Source organism: Oncorhynchus nerka, linkage group LG9a, assembly GCF_034236695.1.
Source record: "Oncorhynchus nerka isolate Pitt River linkage group LG9a, Oner_Uvic_2.0, whole genome shotgun sequence".
NCBI classification, from domain to species: Eukaryota; Metazoa; Chordata; class Actinopteri; order Salmoniformes; family Salmonidae; genus Oncorhynchus; species Oncorhynchus nerka.
The window spans coordinates 41,636,842-41,662,645 of NC_088404.1; the positions used below are offsets into that span (position 1 = coordinate 41,636,842).

At 42.7% G+C, this 25,804-nt stretch overlaps 1 protein-coding gene and 1 pseudogene across 1 annotated transcript in view; one reads left to right on the forward strand and one right to left on the reverse strand.

The window, feature by feature from the left end:
• The window catches only part of cdh13 (cadherin 13, H-cadherin (heart)), a 554,022-nt gene that overhangs the window by 71,933 nt on the left and 456,285 nt on the right, over positions 1 to 25,804 (forward strand). The gene's annotated exons all lie outside the window — the stretch shown is intronic.
• On the reverse strand, positions 16,149 to 18,782 carry LOC135573275 (general transcription factor II-I repeat domain-containing protein 2-like; annotated as a pseudogene).

Sequence of the window (25,804 nt, forward strand, 5' to 3'; positions counted from 1 at the left end):
CAAGCCGATATACAGTAAGTCATAACTTTAACTAGGCCAATCAAGAACATTCAATGGCGTTTTGGTAAACAACTCTGGTAACTCCCAGTGTCTGTTGGAAAGCAGACTGAACCAGGTTTTCCTCTAGGATTTTGCCTGTGCTTAGCTCTATTCCATTTCTTTTTATCCTAAAAAAAAGTCCCTAGTCTTTGCCGACGACAAGCATACCCATAACGTGATGCAGCCACCACCATGCTTGAAAATATGAAGAGTGGTACTCAGTGATGTGTTGTGTTGTATTTGCCCCAAACATAATGCTTTGTATTCAGGACATAAAGTTAATTTCTTTGACACATTTTTAGCAGTTTAACTTTAGTGCCTTTTTGCAAACAGGAATCATGTTTTGGAATATTTTCATTCTGTACAGGCTGCCTTCTTTTCACTCTGTCATTTTGGTTACTATTGTGGAGTAACTACAGTGTTGTTGATCCATCCAGTTTTATCCTATCACAGCCATCAAAGTCAACATTGGCCTCATTGTGAATCCCTGAGCGGTTTCCTTCCTCTCCGGCAACTGAGTTAGGAAGGATGCCTGTATCTTTGTAGTGACTGGGTGTATTGATACACCATCCAAAGTGTAATTCATAACTTCACCATGCTCACAGGGATATTCAATATCGTTTTTTTTTGACCCATTTACCAATTGGTGCCTTTCTTTGCAGGGCATTGGAAAACCTTCATGGTCTTCGTGGTTGAATCATTGTTTGAAATTCACTGCTCGACTGAGGAACCTTACAGATAATTGTATGTGTGGGGTACAGAGATGAGGTAGTCATTAAAAAAATCATGTGAAACACTATTATTGCACACAGAGCGAGCAACTTATTATGTGACTTGTTAAGAACATTTTTACTCCTGAATTTATGTAGGTTTGCCATAACAAAGGGGTTGAATAGTGATTGACTCAAGACATTTCAGCTTTTAATTTTTTATTAATTTGTATACAGTTCTTAAAACACAATTCCACTTTGACATTATAGGGTATTGTGTGTAGGCCAAGTGACACACATTCTCAATTGAATCCATTTTAAATTCAGGCTGCAACGCAACAAAATGTGGAATAAGTCAAGTGGTGTGAATACTTTCTGAAGGCCCTGTACAATGGCATCACAATGTGCGTTCAATCAATTTCAAACAAGGCTCTGATGCTAGATGCTGTATACTCATGGAGAATAATCTCATAGCAGTTTCCCTTCTAATACTCTGTGGTATGAATGTCTGAGCCACATAAACCACACTTCACATACTGTATGCATGACTCAATTCAACCAGTGATATGAAGGTGTCATGTGGCTGGTTGACTCCCAGTGGTTTAATCCTCAGTAAGCCTCTGGGCCCAGTTTTTCAAAAGTTATCTATTTGGATTTCGCCTATCGGATAGGATTAAATGCATAGAAATAGAATGAATAGAACGGGAGTCACCATACAAGTCAATGTTTTCCCCATTCTATTCATTGTATTTCTATGCATTTGATTTAATCCTATCCGATAAGCGAAATCCAGACAGAGAAGTGACTGGTTCAGAAAGAGACTGCTGCGGTTTAGTAGTGAAGAAGCAGCTCCAAGCTAATATGACAACCTATCGGAATTAAACGTCTGCTGCTATTGAAATGTCACAGGAAATGATCAATGATTTCAATCAACTTTTTTATCCTTTTGGGTTCAGCTTCATCTCCAGGAAATCCATTTAACTTTGCATTGATCTCTCGGGCTGACAGTGTGTAAAGGATGGGCGTGATGATGCATTGAGTGTTGAACCAAACCTCTGCTGAGATGTGGCAGCTATGTGAGTGATGTGCACAGCACCTGAAGGGATCCCATAAGGAGGTGGTTTCCCCTTACACAAAGACTCGGATGACTCCGAATATTACTTCTATTCATCTCTGCAACCAGAACCAGATCCTGCTCTACGTTTATGAAACAGTGTGTCTCAACTCAAGAGACTCTCCTCCTATTAGACATGATGAAGGTAACCAGGAGGGGCGATGAGAGGAAGGGAGGGAGGGAGGGCAAGAGCAGGATTACGAGAGACAGAAATTTAAGCCCCGTCATCATCGTCGTCGTTGTCATCATAGTCTTTATCTATCTTCAGCCTCTTCATCTTCATCATCATCTTCATAATCATCAGTGTCTTCATCAACATCATTATCCTCTTCATCCACCTCCTTCTCCTCCTCCTCCAGATCCTTCATGATGAGCAGCTCTATAGCAGACTGATCCTCTTCATGTTGTATGTCTCTTTCCTGGGTACCCATAACTTTGACTGTCATTACCCATCCAGGAACATTGATTACTTCGTGCCTCATGCCAGGGAACTTTCACATGCTGTTTTAGCTTCAAATCTCTGCACTCGCTTTACGTTAGACACACGGCGGTGTGTTCTTACACTCTGCTTTGAAGCTGCTGCAGATTATGTTTTCCATTGCTAATTTATGATGGTGTCTAACCGACTACTTCATCACAAGACGTTATTGATGTGAAGTTTGCTCATCTGTGGAACACCATTAAATCTCCTTTTTTTTGCGAGGCAATGTATTAAACGCTTAATGTTCCCTCATAAATTACCTGACAAAGACTGTGACACGAATATGCCAATCGGCATTCTGGGAAATGACATTTTCAAGTTGAGATGAATCTGTCAATGTTAATAGGGAAAAACTCATTAACATAGTATTAATTCCTTTATGAGGGATATTGGAAACAAATAGCTTCGTCTCTGGTTTTGACTCGGAGCCAATCCCCTGCTCTTCAAGGGATGGGAATCAGCTTACATTCTGGCAAAATACTGAGGAGAGGCTAATAATGAATTTAACATCTCACTGCATGTGTCTGTCTAGCTCTTTTCTCTCTCACTCTCTCTCTTTCCCTCTCACTCACTCCGTCTCTTTCTTTCCCTTTCTCTCTCTCTCTCTCTTTCCCTCCCTCTCACTCACTCCATCTCTTTCTTTCCCTTTCTCTCTCTCTGTCTCTCTTTCCCTCTCACTCACTCCGTCTCTTTCTTTCCCTTTCTCTCTCTCTGTCTCTCTTCCACCCTCTTTCTTGCTCTCTCTCTATCTCAGATGTTGATTGGTGCCTGCTGTCTGTGCTGTGACTGCTGTGTGCTAGCTGTTCTCTGTAATTAGCCAGGAGAATGAAGGCTAGGTGAATGGGGTCATCAAACTTGGTGGAGTAGTTCTGCCTGTCACTACTTTTAAATTCCTTTGACAGCTAGCAGCAGTACAAACACGTGTTTGCTACTTTGAGTGTGTCTGTGTAGTTGTCATGTTTGCTACTTTGAGTGTGTCTGTGTAGTTGTCATGTTTGCTACTTTGAGTGTGTCTGTGTAGTTGTCATGTTTGCCACTTTGTGTGTGTGTTAATAGCGAGTGCACGTGTGTGCAAAGTATTTGAGAGTCATCGTAGTCTTGGTAAGAAATCTATCTAAATAGTTATTGCTTTAGCACCATTTATGTCCATTCATAATTGATAATCCATTTATCCAAATCTAACAGCATATTTACACAGCTGGGTTTGCACTGAAGCAATCCAGGTGAGGGACCTTGAGCCAAGGGCACAGCAGACAGCAGGCCAGGGGAGGGGGCGGTGGGAGGGTAAAGTAGACAGCCAGTCCCAGCCCCCTGCTTTGCGTCTGCCCGGTCTGGGCCTCACAGTAATGATCTGGACCTGGCCCAGCTACTCAAACACTCTGTCTGATTCCTCTCTGAATCATGTTTACAATGTGCAGATACACCAGCTTGACTCACCAGCTTGAAAACTCCTACTGGGTTACAAGTCTCACTAAAACCATAAACCATGATTGATTGTTGTGGTGATGGAGGGTGGTTTGAACTGGGTAGGTCAGCTACGGTATATGGTTCATAGCTCTCTGCCTTTGATATAGTGATCAAACTGACATTTTCTGTCAATAAAATGTCTCCCTGTGTATAAACAAAGCCGGCAATGAGAACTACAGACACTGAACTGATCTGTGATACCCTGATGTTACAGTGATGTGTTCGGATTGATTGGATGTTGTTATTGAGTGATGTGACAGGCCTTTGCTCTGTCAGTGTCTCCCGTGGCTCCCTCTAGTTTGGTCTGGTCTGGTCAGTGTGTGTCCAACAGGGCCTGGCCAGGCTGGCTGAATGCTGCTGGGGAGATGAATGGACAGATTGGGTCCTGCTGCTCTGATGGACGGGTCAGCCCAGCCTGGTACCACAGGCGCTTGGCGCCGTGCCGTTGCCATGGTGAAATGCTTTGGGCAGATCTAGAGGCGAGCCGTGGTGTTGCTGCTAGCCATTCCACCCCATGCCACCCTCAGCTGTGGCTGTGAGGGTGTGCCCAGGCCATCTGTCTGACGTTCAGTCCTAAACCACCTCTACACACACACTCTCTGTCACCAGCCCTGTCCCCACTAGTATGATGTTACACTCTGCTACACACCTCTGCTGCCTACTCTGTCATACCTGGCTGTCATCCATGCCATGAATATTCATAGGAAAATGACTATTATTTAATTAACACTGAGGCGACTTGTTTGAGGATAGTCTGACTTGTTTGAGGATAGTCTGACTTGTTTGAGGATAGTCTGACTTGTTTCTCTCCATTGTGTTAATGTCTCAGACAGCTTCTTGACCACAAAGTTCTGTCATTACATGTGTACTTACAGTGTAGCTGCATCTCTTTACACCAAGGAAACCACGGTAAGTGACGTGGCTTGCTCACTTGTAATTCATGATTTCATTACAGTACATCAGTCTGGCACCGAGACAAAAACAAAGAAACAATGAGAATAAAGCAGCTTAGCCACACGTGAACGTCACTATTATCAGTTTTAAAACCCATAGAGACACCTGAGATTGGACTGCTGCAGAGAGTTAGATAACACTTAAAACACTGGAAGACAAACTTTGGAATGGATTTGATGTGCAAATTGTGTATAGGCAGTAGTCACTTGGGCCTTGGGTGTGTGTACGCAGATTAACACACTATAGCTGGGTTTGTGTCTGTTTCTATTTTGAAGTAGACTGAAGTTGAGTGATATCTGTCTCCTTCAGTCCTCCACACCTCCCTGTCTAAATGCTCAACGGTAGTTTTAATGAGTTCTCCCTTCCCGATTTCCCAGAGTGCCTCTCCATGCAGCAGGTGGGCTGTGGTGGCTGCCGCTCGGTAAACAAAGGTTTCAGCGGTGGAGAGCGATTCAATGGTGAAGGTGCATAAAGATGGCGGTCCCCATTTACTTACCACAAACGCCTCATTTGCTTAAGTTCACTAAGTATTGTACAATGCTCTCTGTTACTCTTTTGTTTGTATTGGCATTAGCACAGTATACATGATCCCAATTATAGACAGCGGCGATTAGAAAAAAATGAAAAGTAGATTGTGCTGATTTATAGGCACATTGAACCATGTCGTGCCGTAGTTGAAAAAGTCAGTGGATAGTTCTCACAGTCTGTGGATAGTTCTCACAGTCTGTGGATCGTTCTCACAGTCTGTGGATCCTTCTCACAGTCTGTGGATAGTTCTCAGTCTGTGGATAGTTCTCACAGTCTGTGGATAGTTCTCAGTCTGTGGATCGTTCTCACAGTCTGTGGATCGTTCTCACAGTCTGTGGATCGTTCTCACAGTCTGTGGATCGTTCTCACAGTCTGTGGATAGTTCTCACAGTCTGTGGATAGTTCTCACAGTCTGTGGATCGTTCTCACAGTCTGTGGATCGTTCTCACAGTCTGTGGATAGTTCTCACAGTCTGTGGATAGTTCTCACAGTCTGTGGATAGTTCTCAGTCTGTGGATCGTTCTCACAGTCTGTGGATAGTTCTCAGTCTGTGGATCGTTCTCACAGTCTGTGGATCGTTCTCACAGTCTGTGGATCGTTCTCACAGTCTGTGGATAGTTCTCACAGTCTGTGGATCGTTCTCACAGTCTGTGGATCGTTCTCACAGTCTGTGGATAGTTCTCACAGTCTGTGGATAGTTCTCAAATGCTGACGTCATATCTGACTTCCTCCATCTTGATGCACCTTCGCCATTACTGTGAATTGAACAGCTCAAACTTTTCTCTCTCTCTCTCTCTCTCTCTCTCTCTCTCCGAAGGACGGCTGGGCTTAACTCCTAGGTCGTCATTCTTCCATTCTCTCCTCTCCCCCTTTCTCTCCCTCCTTCAATCTTTGTTTACATCCCGTCCTCAGGATCTTGCCTCAGCAGCCGTGCCTGTCTGTCTCCTGGGATGCCCAGGCATTACTGCTCTTTATTAGATAGATAACATGCACACTCCTTCTCTATTCCCTCCCTTCATATTCCCCTCTCCTGTTACACTCTCTACACCCTATGAATCAGCACTTGTCTCCTACAGCTCTTCTTGCATGCATGGTTTCAGAAAATAGTGATCATAAGACAGTGTCATATTCTGAGAGACTTTGGAAAAAATGTTGTGATTTTGGCTAGCTGTAAGACATGAGAAAGTAAAATGTGTGGGGAAAATGTACATAGCGACGAGATACGGGATGGGGCTCATGTGTCTACAGTGTGTGTATGTGTGATTCCCATTCCTGGAGTGGTTGTTAAAAATGTAGAGTGTGTGTTGCCAATATTGTACCGCAGTTGCGGCTGACAGTGAAGTGCAGAGTAGAGTGTAGTGATGTGCAGTTCGCGAACGATTCGTTATTTTTGAACGACTCTTTTTACTGACTCGAGAGTCATAATTTGTTTTTCTGAGTGACTCGTTCATTTTAGTTGTTCGTTTGACTTGCTGGCAGCAATGAATTTCTACAGCAGGATTAATATGCGCTCCACCCTTTACTCCGGAGACGTGCTCCTACCGAGAACTGTCTGTCATGTACTGTATGCGTGCAGGCAAAATAGATCAAGCTGCAGGCAGCATAGAGAAGAAAAAGACATGTTAAAGAACTGATCATTGGTTGATGATAATTTATTGGTGCAATAATTAATTAAATGAGTTGATTATTGAACATTATGATGGACACAGCTTTGTAGAACCAAAACATACACAGCCTCTGCTAAACAAACTCGAACTTGAGACAAATCGACGAATCGTTTGGAGTTCTGCAATTCGCAAACAATATTGTGCTTATCACCCTCACGGCAGTCAATCAATGCATTCCACCAAGAGTCGTTCACAATGTAATACGGATGCAGCCATAATAGCTCCAATAAGCCCCTCATGGTGAACGACATATCAAATCAAATTGTGTTGGTCACATACACATGGTTAGCAGATGCTATTGTTAGTGTAGCGAAATGCTTGTGGTTCTAGTTCCGACGGTGCAGCAATATCTAACAAGTATTATCTAACAATTCCACAACAAACGCACAAATCTAAGTAAGGAATGGAATAAGAACATGGATGAGCAATGTCAGAGCGGCATAGGCTAAGTTTCAAAAGATAGTATAGAATAAATTATATACATATGAGATGAGTAATGCGTGATATGTAAACATTATTAAAGTGGCATTATTAAACGAGAGGCTGGTAGAATCATGAGTATTTTCAGTTTTCAGTTTATCGTTCGCCGGTCTTTGTTCTTTTAACTGAACAAGTCTAAAAGATCTGAGTCCGTATGTGACGTAAATGGGCGGTAGGTAGCCTAGTGGTTAGAGCGTTGGGCCACTATTTAAAAGGTTGCTGGATCGAATCCCCGAGCTAAACATATTTTGTTCTTCCCCTGAACTAGGCGGTTAACCCACAGCTCCCCGATAGGCTGTTATTGTAAATAAGAATTTGTTCTTAACTGACTTGACTAGTCAAATAAAATGTAAAAAAGATGATAGCACCCTGATTAGAGCAGGAGTGGAAACGTGTTGGGTTGGGATTGAATGTTGGAGCATGTGGTTTAGCTAATTTAGCATCATAACAAATAGCTATTAAACCAAACCCCACAGTTTAAATGTAACGTTAGAGATGAGTTTCTTAAAGGTACAGAGTGTGACTTGGAGCGTTTCGTCAAAAGACCAATTCCCTTTTCCTCACTAATTGGTCTTTTGACCTTATCACATCTTTTCACAATTTATGTTTTTCAGAGCTGATCTGTTTGGTCAAAATATCAATTAGTGAAAGAAAGATCAGAATTGCGCTGCCTGTCTAACCGCAAACATAGATGAGCACTTATTGGGAACAGATTGATGTTGTTTTGTTTGGAATAAGCTAGGGCTATAGCTGAATCAGATTTGCAACAGTATGGTATAAAGTATGGTCTACTTTGTCAGTCAGAATTTTGGACTGTATAACTGTGGCAAATCCAATGCAATTTAATGGAATGGAGGCAAACTATGAGTTTGGCATGGTACCTACCACCTGGTTAACTCTAACAAACAACAGATCTCCTCTCCCTTGGGAGGCATCAGAAGCTGTAGCTAGCTAGCTGTGACTATAGCTGTGGTCTTTATTCCTGTGGTCTTTCATGTGTCTGTAACAGATGTATGGACCTGAGGATAGGCAGGCAGGCAGGCAGGCAGGCGAGGCATCAGTGGATTGAGTCAGAACCGCAGACTGTATCAAACAGGCAGCAAACAAAGAGCCCAAAGCAGTGCATATGGAGGAAGATTCACTTTGTCTTCCAACAGCTGTGACTCCATTAAGGCCTTGGCTGCTTGGTGTTGATGCCCATCTGCTCTGGCTCTGTGTCTCATGGTGCTGCTGGAGCCTGAGCTTGGTCTAGAACGTAATGCTGTGGACGCAGCCTACCTTGATGATGCCTGGCTGGCACAGCTAATGCATAGCTAATGCACACAGCGCGACACACATTAGATTCACAGCTAGGCTCTGAGAAGGTGTTGGACATAGACAACTCATGGTGCGAATTACGGGGGAGCCAGGTGGGACTCAGCTCCCCTGAATGAGACGTTAGCTCCCCTAAATGCAACAAAAGTCCAACTTTGGGGGGTCTCTAAATAATGCTAATTTAACCAATCTCCGATTTGTTTTGTAAATGCAATCTATCAATGGAACAAACACCCCCACCTCTCTGTCATGGTTTAAACCAGGGGCCTCCGACAGGTCAATCACAAGCTACCAGTAGCTAGCAGCACACCTATTAGTAGTACATTTTCACTTTCTACCGTAAACCTTCAGGAACAAATCTCATAACTATCAGACACCGCAAGCGCCCAGCTACTATCTAATCAACGCAACATTGTCATCTCCCTCCGGGTTCTCCACTATATGCTTAAAAAGACAAACCCAAGACAACACGTGTCAATTCATTCCCAGCAATATTGCCCCTGTCTGTTGTGTGGTGCGCGTGTTTGTTGTCTTCTGATGTGATTTAAGCATTGACATGAACTCAGAGCATCCAATTGAGTTGTTTCTCTATGATTTAGTTTTATTTTAAGAGTAAAATAAATCATCTAAAACCAGGAACATTTTTAGCCGAGAACATTAATTTGGAAAAGAAGAACAGATTTTGTAGGGCCCCCCTTAGAGTTGTTTATGTACCATTACTTTACCATATATACAGTTCCTTCAGAAACTATTCAGACACCTTGACACCTTTTCCACATTTTGTTATGTTACAGCCTTATTCTAAAATGGATTAAATTAAAAATATTCCTCAGCAATCTACATACAATACGCCATAATGACAAAATGAAAACAGTTTCTTTGAAATTTTAGCAAAACTATTACAATTTAAAACAGAAATACCTTATTTGCATAAGTATTTAGACCCTTTGCTATGAGACTCAAAATTGAGCTCAAGCACATCCTGTTTCCATTGATCATCATTGAGCTGTTTCTACAACTTGATTGGAGTCCACCTGTGGTAAATTCAATTGATTAGACATAATTTGGAAAAGCACACCTGTCTATATAAGGTCCCACAGTTGACTGTGCTCGTCAGAGCCAAAACCAAGCCATGAGATCAAAGGAATTGTCCGTAGAGCTTCAAGACAGGATTGTGTCGATGCACATTTCTGCAGCATTGAAGGTCCCCAAAAACACAGTGGCCTCCATCATTCTTAAATGGAAGAAGTTTGGAAGCACCAAGGCTCTTCTTAGAGCTGGCCCGCCTGGCCAAACTGAGCAACATGAGGAGAAGGGCCTTGGTCAGGGAGGTGACCAAGAACCCGATGGTCACTTTGACAGAGCTCTAGATTTCCTCTGTGGAGATGGGAGAGATCCTTGATGAAAACCTGCTCCAGAGCGCTCAGGACCTCAGACTGGGGCAAAGGTTCACCTTCCAACAGGACAACGACCCTAAGCACACAGCCAAGACAAGGCAGGTGTGGCTTCGGGACAAGTCTCTGAATGTCCTTGAGTGGCCCAACCAGAGCCTGGACTTGAACCCAATTGAACATCTCTGGAGAGACCTGAAAATAGCTGTGCTGCCAAATGTCTTCATCCAACCAGATACAGCTTGAGAGGATCTGCAGAGAAGAATGGGAAAAACTCCCCAAATACAGGTGTGCCAAGCTTGTAGTGTCATACCTAAGAAGACTCGATGCTGTAGTCGCTGCCAAAGCAAACTTAAAACTCTTTAAAGGCCACAACATGATATCCGTCTTTCTTTCAGAGACATTGATGAGGGAAAAAAACCATTTAATCATTTTTAGAAAAGAATGAAAAGTAACAAAATGTAGAAAAAGGGAAGAGGTCTGAATACTTTCCAAAGGCACTGTATTAAACATAAATCATAGGCACATTCTTCTCTTCTCCTCTGCAATTAATGTAGGCCTAGTTAATGGCAATCGCTGAATGTCATTAGGAACATTTTTGGTGTTTTGTAACAGATGTCTATTTCCATCCAAATAGCTACACATGTAGTTTGGATGTTGGAATCATTACGAACATGCCTACTTTTTGAAGTGATTTGTTTGACAGTCAGATAAAATATCATGACTGGTTGTGTTCATGTCACATTAAAGGGTAATTAATTTTTACTGTTTAAATGACTTCTTTTATTACTAGAATATAAGAAAATGCAGAGACCCACCGAAAGTCATGCCCTAAATTCATACTCTGAGACTACTTCTCATTCCAGGTCTCATAACCTAACTGACAATCATGACAGGATTTGTGGTAAACTAAGACTATTTTGCTCTTAGTTGGACGAAACAGGGCTTGATTGCTTGGTTGTGTAGTCATATGATGTGCTTTAGTAGATAACAGAGACAGGATCTCTGATCATTCAGCAGTTTAACCGCTTCGCCAGGAAAAATTGTAAAATAAAACATTCTCCCTGAGATTTCCCCTTGGACTTGAAGAAAATAAATGAAAGTACTTCCCCCAAGACAGCGTTTGGAAATAATCTGAAAGAAAAAAAATGTGCAGGTTGAACATCATCATGTATCTAGGCTGGACACCTACGTTAGAACCCCATACTGGAGGTGAGATGTCTTTATTTAATGCACCGAGTGCTACGCCAACTCCAGCTCTGTGAAAATCAATCTGTAAACTCTCTGTCTTGGGATCTATCTTGGGATCTACAGTATGCAGTTGGAGAAAGTGGAGAGAAGATGGACACAGCCTGTGTTGACACGACTGTTGCTCTCTCTGCCCCTCTTGGACTATTGTGCAGCATGTTTGTCAACATCATTTTGCTGGTCAGCGAGGAGAGGGGGAAGCTGAGAATGCACCTTCTCTGGAGTAAGGCCACATGGTGAGAGTAATCAGATACCAATTGATTTGAATACATACAACTGTCCTGTATCGGCTACCTGAACCTGCATGACAAGAGTTGTCCTCACGCTCTCTCCCAGCTTGAATATAACGTTGTTGTGTGTAAAACCGTGTCTATTAATTCCAGATGATACAGTCAGTCCACCCTCAAAACACTAGCTTACTAGGGATGCATGATGGTTTCATGATGCAGTGTACCATCGAGATACTGTATTTACTGTGGCTGCTATTCAGCTGCTATTTATAACAACAACACATTAAATAGCCCAACAATGAGGAAAAATGAGTTGGCTTGAGGATATATTCAGTCACTATTTTTGTTGAACTCAGCGGGTTTTGTCTGCATGTATGTGTATATATCGTATGTATATATTATAGGTACTTCATTTTATTAGTCATATTAGTCGTTGCAGCAGTAGTTTTAATTCGTTTTAGGCCTATTCGTAGTTGTACACAATGTTTTTATGCTGTTAATGTAAATTATTATTTTTAAGATTTCATTGTTATTATTATTAAACAATAGTTGCCAAATTATTATTGTTACTAAGTATAGTTCAAATTAAAATAATCAATTTACACTTGAAAAAACAAGATTGTGCATCGCAAGAGATTTCATCCAGCAAAATTTCAAATATATAAATATCAAATCAAATCAAATGTATTTGTCACATACACATGGTTAGCAGATGTTAATGCGAGTGTAGCGAAATGCTTGTGCTTCTAGTTCCGACAATGCATTAATAACCAACGAGTAATCTAACTAACAATTCCAAAACTACTACCTTATAGACACAAGTGTAAAGGGATAAAGAATATGTACATAAAGATATATGAATGAGTGATGGTACAGAGCGGCATAGGCAAGATGCAGTAGATGGTATCGAGTACAGTATATACATATGAGATGAGTATGTAAACAAAGTGGCATAGTTTAAAGTGGCTAGTGATACATGTATTACATAAAGATACAGTAGATGATATAGAGTACAGTATATACATATACATATGAGATGAATAATGTAGGGTATGTAAACATTATATTAAGCAGGATTGTTTAAAGTGGCTAGTGATATATTTTACATCAATTCCCATTATTAAAGTGGCTGGAGTTGAGTCAGTGTGTTGGCAGCAGCCACTCAATGTTAGTGGTGGCTGTTTAACAGTCTGATGGCCTTGAGATAGAATACATTTGTTCACCGATATCCCCTTTCAACCATTTGAATGATTTCTTTTTCAAGGCCTGAGGCACTTTTTCACATTCCTGAAGCCCAAGAAGCAAACACTTCCTGGTAGATATGGAAATGAAAAGGGTTTATGAATGACCTGTTGTAGCTCGTGGGTCCGCCGAGCTGGGGCTGCGTGAGTGTCCACTACACCCTGCACTTCTCACTCTTTCACTTCTCCGTTCAACTCTTTATTTGAAAGTCAGAATTATATAATGGATCCTGCCGTGTAGTTTGCAATGGTTTTCCTAATTTCAAGACGGGGTGAAAGCAGCTCAAGGGTTATTGAAAATAAATACATGCAACTACATGTTCATCATCTCCAGCACCACCCCAAAATCAACATATGTGAAAATGGTGCATTTCTGTTTTGTAGTTAAAAAAATAGAGGAAGATACGTGTTTCCAATGACAGCATCGGTGTGCATCATGTGATTTTAACCAATTATGAGTAGGCATTGCCTTCTAATTGCCTACTGCTTGTCTACTAACTGGTTGATAATGTAATTGGAAACACGTATCTTCCTCTATTTTCTTTACTACAAAACATAGAAACACACCATTTTCACGTGTTGATTTTGGGGTGGTGCTGGAGATGATGAATATGAAGTTTAATTTGTATTTCATTTTTCCCCCTGAGTCTGTCTCGCTCAATATTTTTTCCTCCAATGTGCACGCAGACATACATACGCACACGCACGCACACATGCATACACACAGTCATAGCATAGTGAACATTCAAGCACTGTTTTTCCCATTCAAAGACTGTATTTAATGAGTACATTGTGTACAGATACTATACCATAACATAACATACCATAACAGGTGTGCCTTGTTAAAAGTTAATTTGTGGAATCTTCTTAATGCGTTTGAGCCAATCAGTTGTGTTGTGACAAGGTAGGGGTGGTATACAGAAGATAGCCCTATTTGGTAAAATATCAAGTCCATATTATGGCAAGAACAGCTCAAATAAGCAAAGAGAAATGACAGTCCATCATTACTTTAAGACATGAAGGTCAGTCAATACGGAAAATTTCAAGTGCAGTCGCAAAAACCATTGAGCGCTATGATAAAACTGGCCCTCATGAGTAAGGGCTATTTGACCAAGAAGGAGAGTGATGGAGTGCTACATCAGATGACCTGGCCTCCACAATCACCCGACCTTACCCAATTGAGATGGTTTGGGATGAGGTGGACCGCAGAGTGAAGGAAAAGCAACCAACAAGTGCTCAGCATACGTGGGAACTCTGAAAAGCGTTCCAGGTGAAGCTGGTAGAGAATGCCAAGCGTGTCCAAAGCTGTCATCAAGGCAAATGGTGGCTACTTTAAAGAATCTAAAATCTAAAATATATTTTGATTTGTTTAACACTTTAAAAACATTTTTTGCTGTCCTTGCCATAAAATGGACTTGGTTATCTTCTGGATACCACCCCTACCTTGTCACATCACAACTGATGGGCTCAAACGCATTAAGAAGGAAATAAATTCCACAAATTAACTTTTAACAAGGCACACCTGTTAATCGAAATGCATTCCAGGCGACTACCTCATGAAGCAGGTTGAGAGAATGCCAAGAGTGCGCAAAGCTGTCATCAAGGCAATGGGTGGCTACTTTGAAGAATCTCAAATATAAAATATATTTTGATTTGTTTAACACTTTTTTGGTTTTGATGTCTTCGCTATTATTCTTCAATGTAGAAAATTGTAAAAAAAAAATAAAGAAAAACCCTTGAATGAGTAGGTGTGTCCAAACTTTTGACTGGTATTGTATGTCGGCTAGATGTGTTACTGTAGAGGTGGGTCTGTCTGATAAACATTTCCAGGAAATTAGCTGTAAAACATTTTCCTAAGCCCAAATGGCAAAATGTGTAGGATTGCATGTTTCTCTCCACAGTCAAGAGGGTGGCCACTAAAAACATTCGCTAGCTTGGTGAGCCACTCAAGCAAATCTCGCTTAGGGCTCCCAAAATGCTAGAACCAGCCCTGATTGTAGCAAGCAGAATAAATACTCTCCTCATCTCTGGGAATCCATCTTTTTTCTCAAGATGGAATGATGTTCGACCCCATCAAACAAACACAGAATTGGCATACCATCCTCTGCCTGGCATGGAGGTGTGATTGTGTTTGGAGTGGCGCTGCCAGTTTCTGAATATTATCTGCAGGGGTTTGTTCCGTGTTATTGCAGGGATTTGGGATGCTTTGTGAAATGTTTTTACAGTTTTGAAAAGCGCTCAATTCATTGGGAAAGTGAGATCACAATAGAAGTGGCTCGGAAAACAGTTTCCCGGGCTTGTGCCTAATGCCTACGGTATGTATATCATGTTTTGTATAATGCCTAGAAGCGTCTAGCAATGATGGATTCTCTATTCCGGATCATTTGCATATCAGGATATTCTTTGCAAAATACCTCATTGTTTGGCTCATACTTGTCATGAATACTGGATTTCCTGTCAATTCAATGTATTTACAGGCATGTGCTGCCTCTTTGTCATGTGATCTTGTGACCTCTCCATGGTATCTATTGGCTGGCAGAGACAGACAGACCTGAAGAAAGACGACAGATATCAACCCATACACAATGTCGGCTTGAGGAGGGATCAAAAGAGATGAATTTGAAAGGAAAAAATAAGCCAAGAAAACGTTGCCTATTGTTGCCTTTAGAATTCAGTGGCCAATTGTTGCGAGGTGTGGAATGAATTGCAGGGCAGCGTATCTATGCCGACAATGGAACGCTATCATTTGACAAAAAGCAGCAGCAAGAACCAGGGAACAAGATCTCCAAGTAACTGCTTCTCCAATAAATGGCCCAATTTCAAATCTAACGAGATCGAGAAAAATACCTGCAAATTCCCAGCGAAGCAACAAAAGCCACGTGAAAAAGTTCTCATTCAGTTAGTCTATGCACAAACAGCAGGCTCCTATGTGAACAATGTCATGACAGACAGCATGGTGTGTTTAAATGGGCTCTGGCTAAGGCCTGAGGTACAAACTGTCCCCATCCTCAGGGAACATACTTTAAAGACTGTAACTTTTCATTCAGAGGGCTGTTGATGTAGAGTGATCTATGCAGCTCATCTAGATAAACTCGATGGCCAGCCACTCCATGGCTCTTTGTGTCTAGGTGTGTGGCTGTGTATTGAGCTGCAGCTGTATGTATGTAGTGTTTAATGGCATTCAGAACTGTTGTACGTGCTGCTTTGCTCAGAAGCTGGCTGCCTGTTCTCCCCTTCCACCCTTACTTTCTACTTTCTGAGGGCTGTTGATGTAGAGCAGGGGTGTCAAAGTCAAATGGACGGAGGGCCAAATAAAAAAATCAGCTACAAGACGAGGGCCGGACTGTTCGAATGTTCATTGAAAATTTTTTAAATGACGCATATAGTCTAGTGAACCTAATTGAACCTACTGAAAACCTAACAAATATATTACAATATGATCAGATAAATAAAGCAATATTTTCTTATGGCTCTGTCAGTAATCTTTAATTTTCAACAGACACAAAAGACAAATTTCCTTTATATAAATATCCCCATAACATGAACATTAAATGAAAGAAACCGGTATTCAAGGCACCATCAGTAGACTATATTTTCTATTTTAGCAAAAGTGGGCTAAATTTACTTCAAAGAAAAACAATAATAGCAATTTTCTATCATCCACTCAACTGAAATATTTTTAAAATATAATTGGATTGAAATACAAAAAAATAAAGTGCAAAAATCTATTAATCAAAAACAACACTTTGTTTAAGGAGAAGTAACATGCAGTGAAAACAAATATTAAATTTTAACTTTTAAACTTGAACTGAGTAAAAACTCTAAATATGTGATTGCACAGTAATGTTCACTTGTTTGAGGTTGAGGGTGATACTTGGTGGTGTCCCATCTTTTCCACAAGTTCATCAATGTTCGGGGTAAGGCTCTGAGCTGAAGAAATCCTCAGAATTGAGTGGAGGTGTTCAGCAGTAAGTCGACTTCTGTGTGATGTTTTGTTCAGGTTCATCAAAGAAAACAGTTGTTCACACAGGTATGTGCTGCCAAACATAGACAACGTTTGAGCAGCCTGGATGCGCAGCTGGGGCATTGTGCCGGGGGAAACGGGCGAACTCCGCAGCACCCACTGCCGCATATTTTGCCCTCAGTGCATCATTGCATTGGAGGTCAATCAACTCCATTTGGAGGTTTGGTGGTGAGCTTTCCACGTCAACAGCAAATGGGTTACCGAGCAGTTCCAACCTGCTTTTTGTGCTTCAAAGTCAGCAAATCGGCGTCGAAAGTCAGCGGCAAGCATACCTATTTTATCAGCCAACTGTGTGCTCGGGAACGCACTGGTAGAGAGCTTCTCTTTCATGGTCTGGCAGCTGGGAAAGTGGCTCAAATTTTCTTTCCGCATCTGCGTCTCCCACAGAGTCAGTTTGGTTTTAAATGCCTTCACTGTACTGTACATATCAGAGATGACACGATCCCGACCCTGCAGCTGCAAGTTTATTGCATTCAGATGACTCGTAATGTCACACAGAAAAGCCATTTCACACAGAAACATTTCGTCTCGGAGTTGTGTTGTGTCTTTCCCTTTGCTGTCCAGAACAGACAAATCTCCTCACAGGCTGGCATCTTTGAAGCACCTTTCCCTGGCTTAGCCATCGCACCTCTGTGTGATAAGGCAAATCACCATGCTCCGTTTCTAACTCCGTCAGAAATGCCTTGAACTGGCGGTGATTCAAACCTTTGGCTCTGATAAAGTTAACTGTGCGCGTGATGATGCTCATTACATGCTCCATTTTCAAGGCTTTACCGCACAACGCTTCCTGGTGTATGATACAATGATAAGCTGTCAGCTCACCTGTCGCGTTTTCCTCTTGCATCTTTTCCCGTATCTTCGCCACCAGTCCGCTCCTGTGTCCACACATCGCAGGTGCTCCGTCGGTTGTCAAACCCACGAGTTTTCCCAAGGCAGCTCCATCTCATTTACACATCTTGACACCTCTTCATACAAATCATGCCCCGTAGTTGTGCCATGCATAGGACGTAAAGCCAAAAACTCCTCTGTCACGCTTAGGTTGGAGTCCACTCCGCGGATGAAAATTGACAACTGGGCAATGTCAGAAATGTCGGTGCTCTCATCCACAGCCAAGGAATATGCAATAAAATCTTTTCCCTTTTTCACAAGCTGCTCTTTTAGATTGATGGACAACTGGTCTACTCTCTCGGCAATGGTGTTTCTGCTCAGACTCACATTTAAAAAGAGTTGCCTTTTTTCTGGGCAAACTTCGTCACAAACTTTAATCATGCAGTTTTTGATGAAATCCCCCTCCGTAAATGGCCGGGCTGATTTAGCGATCTCTTCTGCCAAAATAAAACTGGCCTTGACAGCAGCCTGGCCTTGTGATTTGGCTTTTTTGAACAGAGCCTGTCGAGATTTGAGGCCTCGTTTTAATTCCTCTGCCTTTTGTAGCCTTTGTTCCATGTCCATATTCTTGTTTTTGTCCGCGTGTTTCGTTTCATAATGTCGTCTCAGATTATACTCTTTCAGTACCGCCACACTTTCTCCACACAGAAGACACACAGGTTTTCCAGCTACCTTCGTGAACATATACTCCGACTCCCACCTTGTTTGAAACCCCCGGTTCTCAGTATCCACCTTCCGTTTTGCCATTTTTGATGGGTATCTGAAAGTTAATTTTACTGTGATGCTGACGACTGCTGTGCCAATAAATATTGAAATGAAGCAGCCTACTGCTCGGTGCGTCACCTTTGCATTGTGGGAAATGTAGTATTGGTGCGTGTAAAAGATCTGCGGGCTGCCGGCTTGCTGCGGGCCGGTTCTAATAATAAATCAAGATCATCCCAGGGGCCGTAAAAAACCTTCTTGCGGGCCGGATGTGGCCCGCGGGCCTTGACTCTGACATATGTGATGTAGAGTGATCTTTGCAACTCTACCCAAAAAAAACACACCAAAGAATCCACATTTTCTGTGTGTGTGTGTGTGTGTGTGTGTGTGTAGTTGTGTTGCTGTGGCCATGGTCATGTCTATGAACAGACTATGCCTATGTATGTGTTTTGGGCCGCAGCTGTGTGTATGTGGCTCTCATTCAGGACTGTTGAACCTGCTGCTCCACCACTGGCTGGCTGATGAATGGTCCTCAGGTGAGAAGATGACAGCACTTTAAACTGCTCACTTTCTCTTTCTCTCATAGGGCAAGTGAAGGGCCCTTTATTTTGTTCAGACTCAACTCTCTAAACGCTGTTTCTCTGTCGCAGTCTTTCTTATAGCCCTGAGTGGTGGCCTTGTTTAAAATGAGAAAGGACTATTGTGTCAAATACTGTCCTGCACATCATAACTTGATAGCCATTTAGTGAGTGTGTTGTGTGTTTATTTAGCTACTCCCACACATCAGTTGATGCAGGTAATGCTTATATATGATGTTGGGAATTGGTTCATGATCTCTGCCCTTCACTTATTATTGACTCAATGAGGTGATTAATTCATTAAACCAGTATAGTTATATTCAATACAGTAGATTGATTTGTATACACTGAGTCATGTGGATTGCAGTCAGAGGTTCCTTGTCAACAGCTTACCTGAATTCCATTACACAGGCACGTACAGTATGCAGACGCACACAAATACACACATGCACACACAAATCCTCCACACACACACATGCACACACGCGCACATACACACACGCGAATACATGTAGAATAATCCTCATACACTCCCACTCAGACGCATATTCTGCTCTGTTCCCTCTGTTCCCTCTCCATAACCACTGGGCACACACACATTGGTTGAATCAACGTTATTTCCACGTCATTTCAATTACGTTGAGCCAACATGGAATAGACGTTGAATTGACATCTGTGCTAGCGGGTAGCCTTTATAGAAGAGCAGAGCAGAAAAAATGGTATTGTTGTCAAAGCCCTACACTCCATCTGAATGACCTATTATACAACCCTCTTTCTGTTAAAGCTTTCATATACACACTATACAGTATTATATTAGTATCATTATTATTCGTGTCAATGGTGGGGCTGTGTTCTGCTGTTTGATTGATTATGGTTTGAAGTGTTCGTTCTCGAGTGCTCTCTCTCCCTCTCCAGCTCAGCAGCCACTTCCTGTGTGGCGGCGGCGAATGCAAAACACTGCACGCCTTTTTTGATCTATCACATCACACCCAGCACCTTAAAGAGATTATTTTAGAGATGATTGGCCGCATTATCAGCGATGCCATTTTTACTAATACTGCTCTCTTCATTGCAGTGTACATGAAGAGGTCCCACTTCAGACTCAAGTGGAAAGCAATATTATGTTACATATTTCAACATCAAACCACATGTTTGGTTTCCCCTTCCCCTTGACTTCCCCTAGCGGGGGGGCAGTCAAGAGCTTTATCCCAATGTCAAAGACACTATATCGTGGTTATCGGGATCAATGCCTCTCACTATGTTTAAAGGCCAAGTGCAGTCAAAAACTTGATTTCCACACTGGGAGGTTGGAATACTGTGAAATTGTGAAAATTATGATAATGCCCTTTTAGTGTAAGAGCTGTTTGATAAGACCACCTGAAATTTCAGCCTGTTTTGGAGGGATGGACTTTTGGCCTAGGCACAAATTAGTTAAGACAGAGAGTTCCAACCCTCTCTGCCAATAGCAGCGGTGTGCTTTTTAGAAGCTTGTATTAGGCATGTACTGTATCATGGCAGGCCAGGCAGTAATCTGTCACATTTTATTGGGCTTTTGGGTATGGATTCTGTCACCATGCTTAGGTTGTTAGGCTTGGTTGCTTCAGTTGAGTAGTTCAGGCCTAAGTGGGTTTACATTTGGAGCCCAGTAAAGTCGGCTGTTGAGGCTGGTTGGGAAGTGACAGAGACACAGAGAGTCTATTTCGATGGGCCCGCCTGCCAATCCCAGAGCCTAGATGGTTTGCTGAGCTCTGCCTCAGTACCACTGTGATTACTGACAGTGTGAAAGCCATTCAAGGCCCTCTCTCTCTCTCTCTCTCTCTCTCTCTCTCTCTCTCTCTCTCTCTGTCTGTCTGTCGGGGCTTAAATCTCTTACTAATATTAAACAGAGGACTTGTCTGACGAGAATCTATTGTCTGACTCTGTGTCTGTTGTTCTCACAGTGTACAGTTGTTGATGTCCAGAGCTGTGATTAAAGCGGGCCTAGCCCATGCATGGTGGTGTGGTGTCCCTGAGCTGACAGGACTGGCCTTGTTTTAGTGGGACAGTGTATTTATCACCTGGTTAAGTGCTCTCACACGCTGCCTTAAGGACCATAACTCTGCCTACTGAAAAACAAAAGCCCAGCCAAGAGAGCCTGGACACTGCATCTCTCTGCTGTCACTAATGTACCATCACACACAGAACTGGGTGCTTAAGCGCATGAACACACAAACGCACACACATACCAACAATGTCCACATACAGTCTCAAACTGATCCATGTAACTCTGTTGAGTGTTGAGACTGGCAGTCTGGGTGGATGTTAATTGTTTGATCTGGTACCACCAGCACCGTCTGGTACCACCAGCACCGTCGGTTGGTGCAAGCGTGAGAGTGTCTGTTCACGGTAATGGTGTCAGTGCTGATTTACACACTTTTAATAAATTGGTTAATTAAAGTGTAGGACTTTGTTCTAAAGTGTAGCCAGTTTGCTACAGCAGGAAAATAATCCTGCAGCAACAGGAAATGTCAATTATTGTGTGGATTATAATTAATGGACATGTTTTGTGGGGGTTGATGCATTTTCTGTCAGGGCAAATCCAGTCTGAAATATTTAAGTGGGAATGACAAACTTTAGAAGCCTTTTTAAACCTCGAACACACTACCAGTTTGCATTTCCTGCAACAACAGGATGATCAAGATATGGCATCTGTAGCTGGTAAAGAAGTGTTAAACATGGAGGTGGAAGAAAATCCAGGTTGGGTCATTTGGATGCTTTTTATAATATTCCTGGTCCCATTCGTGGGAAAATAAAGGTTTCTGCAGACACACACACACACACACACACACACACACACACACACACGACAATGTGTCCAAGACACTCCTGCAAGCCTTCACACGGCGATTTATAATTACCCTCATGTCTAAATAACATTGTTACAGGTATGCCCATGACACGCCTGTATGCAGTCAATTCCTGATGATGCCATTTAATTGTCATCTCTGCAAACACAGCTTGAGGAATGGGTGACATTTTACTGAGAGGTTAATTAGTTGAAAGGAAATAAACGGAGGAGAAGAGAAGAAAAAGAGGTATGGCAGAGAGAATAAATGAGAAACACATCATGAGCCGTAGCCGTCACATTCGCTGCCGGAACACATCGACTCATCTGACCCCTGAGCCATCAAAGGAAAAGAGAGGTGTGAGTCCTGAGAGAGCGAGAAAGAGAGAGAGAGAGACTATAGCCTCCAGACCTAACAGGAGCTGTCTAGATATGATAGGGTGTAAATGGTGTCTCCTCTGCTTTTTAGGGTTGTTCTGTAGAGTGTTTTCTATGCTTCTAGCCCAGAGCAGGAGAGTTTAACACAATGCAGCATGTCGGCTACGTGTCTTTGTTATGTCAGGTTTCACACGCACAGCCTCTCTGAAATGCCTCTGAGGCTGTGTGCTGTGCATCCTCTGGCCTCCTCTCTTTTCTCCTGTTATTATAAGACACCTTTACTCAAATGTGTCTATGTTGTAGCTGTTCTTGGAAAGACATGGTACTGTGTGCCTCATTTTCTACATTATGTGAAGTCCAAAAATAGGTGCTATCTAGAACCTAAAAGGTTATTTGGCTGTCCACATAGGATAACCCTGTTTAGAACCCTTTTTGGTTCCAGGTAGAACTATTTTGGGTTCCATGTAGAACTCTGGTTCTACATGGAAAAGGGTTATCCTATGGGGACAGTCGAATAACCCTTTTGGAACCCTTTTTATCACATAAATCTCTCAATGTACATTGTATATACAATGTACTATATTACAATGGTTACAAGACCATAGATCATTGCCTGCACATACAGCCTATCTGTAGTGTGCATGTGCTGTTCATGTACCATGTAGTGTTGACTTTGGGTGCTTGTTGTTGTTGTTGTTGTTTGTAAATATAGAATTGCCCATCCCCAGGCCTTCCATCAAGGCTCACTCATGGGGGATGCTGAGCCAGAGTTGTTGTGTGGACTGTAACAAGAAATAGAGAGAGAGAGAGAGTTGTTCAAAGAGAGAGAGAGTGTCATGTTTTACTCTCACTGTTCCTCTCCATCTGTGCTGTGTTACCTTGAGGTCAGGTCCCCCCGTAGTGTGTCATGTATAAGATCTTGAGGTCAGGTCCCCCTGTAGTGTGTCATGTATAAGATCTTGAGATCAGGTCCCCCTGTAGTGTGTCATGTATAAGATCTTGAGATCAGGTCCCCCTGTAGTGTGTCATGTGTAAGATCTTGAGATCAGGTCCCCCTGTAGTGTGTCATGTATAAGATCTTGAGATCAGGTTCCCCTGTAGTGTGTCATGTATAAGATCTTGAGATCAGGTTCCCCTGTAGTGTGTCATGTATAACATATTGAGATCAGGTCCCCCTGTAGTGTGTCATGTATAAGATCTTGAGGTCAGGTCCCCCTGTAGTGTGTCATGTATAAGATCTTGAGATCAGGTCCCCCTGTAGTGTGTCATGTATAAGATCTTGAGATCAGGTTCCCCTGTAGTGTGTCATGTATAAGATCTTGAGATCAGGTTCCCCTGTAGTGTGTCATGTATAAGATCTTGAGATCAGGTCCCCCTGTAGTGTGTCATGTATAAGATCTTGAGGTCAGGTCCCCTGAGTGTGTCATGTATAAGATCTTGAGGTCAGGTCCCCCTGTAGTGTGTCATGTATAAGATCTTGAGATCAGGTTCCCCTGTAGTGTGTCATGTATAAGATCTTGAGATCAGGTTCCCCTGTAGTGTGTCATGTATAAGATCTTGAGATCAGGTCCCCCTGTAGTGTGTCATGTATAAGATCTTGAGGTCAGGTCCCCCTGTAGTGTGTCATGTATAAGATCTTGAGGTCAGGTCCCCCTGTAGTGTGTCATGTATAAGATCTTGAGGTCAGGTCCCCCTGTAGTGTGTCATGTATAAGATCTTGAGATCAGGTCCCCCTGTAGTGTGTCATGTATAAGATCTTGAGATCAGGTCCCCCTGTAGTGTGTCATGTGTAAGATCTTGAGATCAGGTCCCCCTGTAGTGTGTCATGTATAAGATCTTGAGATCAGGTTCCCCTGTAGTGTGTCATGTATAAGATCTTGAGATCAGGTTCCCCTGTAGTGTGTCATGTATAACATATTGAGATCAGGTCCCCCTGTAGTGTGTCATGTATAAGATCTTGAGGTCAGGTCCCCCTGTAGTGTGTCATGTATAAGATCTTGAGATCAGGTCCCCCTGTAGTGTGTCATGTATAAGATCTTGAGATCAGGTTCCCCTGTAGTGTGTCATGTATAAGATCTTGAGATCAGGTTCCCCTGTAGTGTGTCATGTATAAGATCTTGAGATCAGGTCCCCCTGTAGTGTGTCATGTATAAGATCTTGAGATCAGGTCCCCTGTAGTGTGTCATGTATAAGATCTTGAGATCAGGTCCCCTGTAGTGTGTCATGTATAAGATCTTGAGATCAGGTCCCCCTGTAGTGTGTCATGTATAACATCTTGAGATCAGGTTCCCCTGTAGTGTGTCATGTATACGATCTTGAGATCAGGTTCCCCTGTAGTGTGTCATGTATAAGATCTTGAGATCAGGTCCCCCTGTAGTGTGTCATGTATAAGATCTTGAGATCAGGTCCCCCTGTAGTGTGTCATGTATAAGATCTTGAGATCAGGTTCCCCTGTAGTGTGTCATGTATAAGATCTTGAGATCAGGTCCCCCTGTAGTGTGTCATGTATAAGATCTTGAGATCATGTCCCCCTGTAGTGTGTCATGTATAACATCTTGAGATCAGGTCCCCCTGTAGTGTGTCATGTATACGATCTTGAGATCAGGTTCCCCTGTAGTGTGTCATGTATAAGATCTTGAGGTCAGGTTCCCCTGTAGTGTGTCATGTATAACATCTTGAGACCAGCTCCCCCTGTAGTGTGTCATGTATACGATCTGGGGATATACTGCATAATTATATCAACAAGATTTACAGTTGTAGCTTTTTCTTTTTTTTTTTACCCCTTTTTCGTGGTATCCAATTGTTGTAGTAGCTACTATCTTGTCTCATCGCTACAACTCCCGTACGGGCTCGGGAGAGACGAAGGTTGAAAGTCATGCGTCCTCCGATACACAACCCAACCAAGCCACACTGCTTCTTAACACAGTGCGCATCCAACCCGGAAGCCAGCCGCACCAATGCGCCGGAGGAAACACCGTGCACCTGGCCACCTTGGCTAGCGCACACTGCACCCAGCCCGCCACAGGAGTCGCGATGAGACACCCCTACCGACCAAGCCCTCCCTAACCCGGGCGACGCTAGGCCAATTGTGCATCGCCCCACGGACCTCCCGGTCGCGGCCGGTTACGACAGAGCCTGGGGGCGCGAACCCAGGGACTCTGATGGCACAGCTGGCGCTGCAGTACAGCGCTCTTAACCACTGCGCCACCCGGGAGGCGTTGTAGCTTTTTCAAGGGATCAGCAATGAAGGTTGAAATCTCAATGAATGCACAGTGGCATACAAAATGATACCAACATATGTTTAAACAAGACCTACATAGTTTGTCTGAGCGTTTGGTGACTACAGTAGGAATCCAGTGTTGATTCACTGCCATCCCAGTTTCCGTGGTCTTCCATCCTGAAGTGGATGAGGTATTGCAGTGATGCGATGAATTCTCTCACAGTGCTCTGAGTTTAGCATGCAGCAGCATCACTAAGGGTTCTTAATGCGTCAGAGACCGTGTTGGAGGAAATAAAACATATAAAGTAGCACAATGTGAAGGAGCA